This window comes from Austrofundulus limnaeus, unplaced genomic scaffold (genome assembly GCF_001266775.1).
Source record: "Austrofundulus limnaeus strain Quisiro unplaced genomic scaffold, Austrofundulus_limnaeus-1.0 Scaffold409, whole genome shotgun sequence".
Lineage (NCBI taxonomy): Eukaryota > Metazoa > Chordata > Actinopteri > Cyprinodontiformes > Rivulidae > Austrofundulus > Austrofundulus limnaeus.
Genome location: NW_013952811.1, coordinates 26,868 through 31,928, shown reverse-complemented (window position 1 = coordinate 31,928; position 5,061 = coordinate 26,868).

The window sequence follows — 5,061 nt, the reverse complement described above, 5'->3', positions numbered from 1 at the left end:
TGACCAAAAATCCAAGTCAAGTCTCAAGTCTCTTGACCTCAACTCCAAGACTTGAGACTTGACTTGGATTTTTGGTCAAAGACTTGAGACTTGACTTGGACTTGCAAAAAAAAGTCTTGCGCACATCTCTGCCTCAAGCGGCTCTGTTTGTGATGCGAGCGGAGAAAAGTCTTCCTCTGCATCACTCTCCCATACAGCATCTCCTTGTGTAAAGTGTGCTGAATAGTTGAACGATGCACAGTGACTCCATCAGCAGCAAGATGATGTTTGTAGGTCTTTGGTGCTTGTCTGTGTGTTGACTCTGACTGTTCTCAACATCCTTCACTTTTGTTTATTCCAGATTTTTCTTGGTCTACCACTTGGAGCCTTGACTTGAACTGTGCCTGTGGTCYTMCATTTTCTCACAATGTTTCTCACAGTGGAGACTGAAAGCTGAAATCTCTCAGATAGCTTTCTGTATCTTTCCCTTAAACCATGATGGTGAACAATCTTTGTTTTCAGCTCATTTGAAAGTTGTTTTGAGACTCCCATGCTGYSACTCTTCAGAGAAGATGCAAAGAGGAGRAAAAMCTACAATTGCCTCCCTTAAATACCCTTTCTCATAATTGCAGTCACCTGTGTATGGAGGTCAAGGGTCACTGAACTTACCAAACCAAATTTAAGTTCCAAGAAATCAATAAAATGACAACAGTGCCCAAATTTATGCACCAGCCTAATTTTGTTTAAYKAATTATTGCACACTTTCTGTAAATCATTTCAACTTCATTTCACTTCTCAAATATCACTGTGTTTGTCCCCTATATGATATATTTTACTGATATTTTTTACTCCAAACAATCAATGATTTATAAAGGTAAATCAGGAAAATTAACAAGGCTGCCCAAACTTTTGCATCCCACTGTATTGCATAAGTTGACCCACATTAAAAGGGTATGTCAATGTTTCTCTAACCACTCTGATCATCCTTTATCTTTTAATTTTCTCCCTAAAAAAAGCATGCACAACTTAGCTAAAGATACAACTTTTGYCAGCTCACCCAGTGGGCATCTCCAGGCCACCAGTCTTCCTTTCGCTTCTGCACTGGTCTTACAAGTTTGTCACCAACAGGGTCTTTCATCAACTCCCCCACCACCTCCACCTCATTAGAGTTATGTACAGCCAGAAACTAACATTAAGTCTTGCAAGACAAGGTTTCTATGAAATAAAAAATCTGTCTGAGCCTTGATGTCATGTGTTGATGCAGTGTCCTGCTGGGACCTTGTCTGATTAATCMTGATCTAAATTATCTTCTCAGAATACCAAAGTTAGGTTAAAATATTAATATATATTTGTTTGACAACACAGTTTACTATTCTTTGAAAAAATAATGCAGACAAAAAATGTCATGGCCATGTAAATGTTTTCAATGCGGCATTTTCTTGGAAAGCTAAGAAAACTTAACTGGGAGCTTTTAAACGGTGAAAATTCCCATTCATTTTCCTTGAAGCATCGAACTTAAAACACTTTACTTTACTGACAAAAATCCAATGGAATGTATTAAAAATACTGCCTGTATGTATTCTTGGTAGAATTGTGAGGAACCCAACACGTTTAATGTTTTGGTGAAATACATTTTTTATGCACAACAGTTAACACAACATTCTGATAAATTTGTGGGTTGAATGTGTTTATTTTGCATTTGTCTTTTTGCATAAAGTTTTAAGTCTAGATTTTTTTTATTTAAAACTGAAAAGTGCTACTGTTTAAAAAAGTACTAAAAAGCTTAAAACCCTATACAAAAAAATGCAGCTAAACTGTTAAAAGCTTGACAGAAACAAGGCAATGCTGTCCACTCAGGCATTGCTATTAGCATAAAATAAGCCACGGAGGTGTGCCACAGAAAGTTATAAACAAACATCTCTGTTCCCCATCTTACCCTCATGAATCCATCATCATATTCATAACATGTTCAGACATGAAATCTTTGAAGCTGCTCACTTTTTCTTCTTTTCCACTACTTGACTTTATTGCGTTTTTAATTGATTTTTTTCTGGTATTACTGCATTTGAAATCCGAAGAAAATACCTTAAAAACTGCAGAATATAGTTTTCTTTTTTTAAAAAAGAAAAAATCCTGAGAAAATAAATCATCTTTATACTCTAATAACCTTTTTTATCGTGGCAATAAATACATTGCTGTTAAAAGGTGTTACGCTGTTCCAGCTGCCCTTGTAGGTGCTCCTCAGCATTGGTCTTCAGATATTAATATTRTGCCCACTTCCTTTAAGCCAAGTCATCAGATAGCTTTGTCACCTCTGCTCAGCTCTTATAATGTGCCTTCATATCATCTCTCCCTCACAAGTCTACTCATACATATTAATTGGAAATCAAATTGAAGCAGCTCCTCTGCTCCCCTTGTCACTTTTGCCGAGTTATTAATGGAAGCTTAACCTGTTAATGATCAGCATAGTGAAATGACATTTTCTATGTGTTTGATTTGTTTTACAGAGTAAAAATTAAACCAAGATGCATCAAATTTGCTAAAAATAACTATTAATTGCTGTGGATCATCTTTTTTTTAGGATTATTTTCAGTGAGTGTGTGCAATTTGTTTGTCTTGTGCTTGAGCAGAACAAATACTCCATTTATTCCTTCCTAGAGGCGGTAGGGAAATGAAACCGCCCTCTGTAGAGATTTGTCCCTCATTGCCGTTGTCATCGCTTTAAACTGCCGGGTCATTACGGCTCCACAAGCAGCTTGGCTTAATGTCTTCTAACTTAACACTAATGACTGACTCTGCATCTGTCCCTGCAGGGAGAAGAGAAGACGAGAACACCATGAAAATTCATGCTAACCCGCCTTTGTAGCAGTAAGGGCCGCAACTCACAATCCATTTGCTTTCTCAGTGTTTGTCATTACAATGCTTGGGTTTTTGCTTGTTTTCCATATTTCTAAATAAATAATATATATATATTATTTTTGATTAGAGAAGGAAACATGAGGTGTGAGCTAAAAAGGGAAAGGAAACATGAAGGAAAATACACAGAATAGAAGAAAAATTAGAATTTTGTTAGTCGACTGAAGGGTTCGTTAGCGTTCCCGTGTTTCACATTTAACAGACGCTGTTTCAGGATGGCTTCAGATGAAAGAAGAAAACGAGTGAAAGGAAAGAAGATGGGTTTTCCTTATCCTTCCCTTTCTTTTCTCACACTTGCTTTTTTTCTTTTCCTTCCCCACCGATTAATTTTTACTGTATCGCTTGCTCCTTTTCTCTCCCGCCTCACACTTTTTTTGTATTTCTTTCTCTTTCCCCGGCTCTTTGCTGCGTTGGATAACCCATGCATATTTAACACAGCTGCATCTTCAAAGCTATGAACTTATTCATTAGCATTTAGAGTGCTAATGAAAGCACGCAGAGTGCTAGCACCCTCACAGTTTCCCAGCATCTACACTCAACAAGCCACCCCACCGATTGAAACACTTGCTACACACACACGCACACTTACACACACTCACACACATGCACCTCTGCCTTCCCTTCTCTTTTCTCTAAACTGTATTCAGGACAGAAATCAATTCCAGGACTTAAAAACTTAAAAACAGGCACRTGTGTGGGTGAGGAAGAAGAACCCTACAGGGTTTGCTTTCACTCCCTCTTCATCAGTCACCATCATCACTTCCACTCAAGGTTGCTCTGTCCGTATTTCTTCCTTCTTTTTTTCTTGCTTTACTTTCCAGTGTTGCAGCCGTGAGGGGGAAAAAAACGATCCGACGAGTCCCCGGGGGTCGCAAAGGTGTGCTGCTCATTCCTTCACATGTCCTCGTTCCCCCTTTTTCCCATTTGTCTCCCCCTTTAGAGTCCTGCCGCCTGTTCTGGCAGAGCAGGCAGCCGGGTGCTTGCTTAATTGGACAGGAAGGAGTGTCCTCCTAACCTATTCACTTCCTCTCAGTGAAATGAGTGTAATGGGGGCTCCATTCCTCACAGCCACCAGGGCTTTGAGCGGGCCAAGGCTTTGACATAGAACCAGCCTGTTTCCTTTAGTGACATTTTGCCTCCGGCTTTTCCTGAATAAGGGCCGTTTTGCACTAAATCTCAACTCAACCCTACCTCCAGGGGTGCCAAACTCCAATCCTCAGGGACCACTTTCTTTTGTATGTTTTAGATTTTTTTTTTCTTCAACATACCTGATTTGAATAAATGGATCTTTAAGAGGCTCTTGCAGAACATAATAGTTTGCTGAGAACTTGATTTAGCCATTTGAATGAGGAGTGTTGGAGTAAAGAAATAAGTAAAACTTGCAGCAAAGTGGCTTTTGCGAACTTGGGTTTARCACCATCTCTACATAGTGCACACCATGCTTTGGGCAAAGTTATTTATTTATTTATTTGTTGTATTTCAAAAGGCGGATTGGTAGGGCTAAGTGGCCCTTTAATCTTTTTAGGGGCACGTTTTAAAACATTTTTCAGTTTTGCAAATTTAAATATTTTCTCTGGTAAACARCATTTTGTCACAAGAGCCACTGGATTGTTAAGTTTGGTGGGTTTGGTTTAATACATTTATTATCGTTGTTCATAAAAAAATAAAACACTAAGTTTACAGAAGTTTTCTCAGAGAAAAATATGTCACTGTCATAACGTAATGTTGTACTGTGTGTAAGGTGTTTTGACATCTCATTTTGTTCTGTAAAGGTGTACTGGTAACAACTAATAGTGTTTCAAACATTCATTTTTCATTGTGTAATATTTTGACTAGAGCTGCTTGATATCAGGAAAAGATGKAATTGRTTGCAGTRCTGCAATTACCATTGCAAAAAAATACTTTAACCCTTTATTTTTGTCATTGCAAAGTTTGCAACACTCTCTGTATTGCATCTTACCCACTATGATCCAAATTATCTGAGGTCATCTAGGTCAGTGAGGTTTCATTTGATTGCCAACATATTTTTATGCAGCTTGTTTGTCAGTTTTTCAAATCATAACRTTGTGCCTGTTGATAATGTGGTGACCATACATTTTTTTTAGACATTATGCAGTTTTCAACACTATCTAATGTTGGTGTTGATGGATAGGCAACTTAAATGAT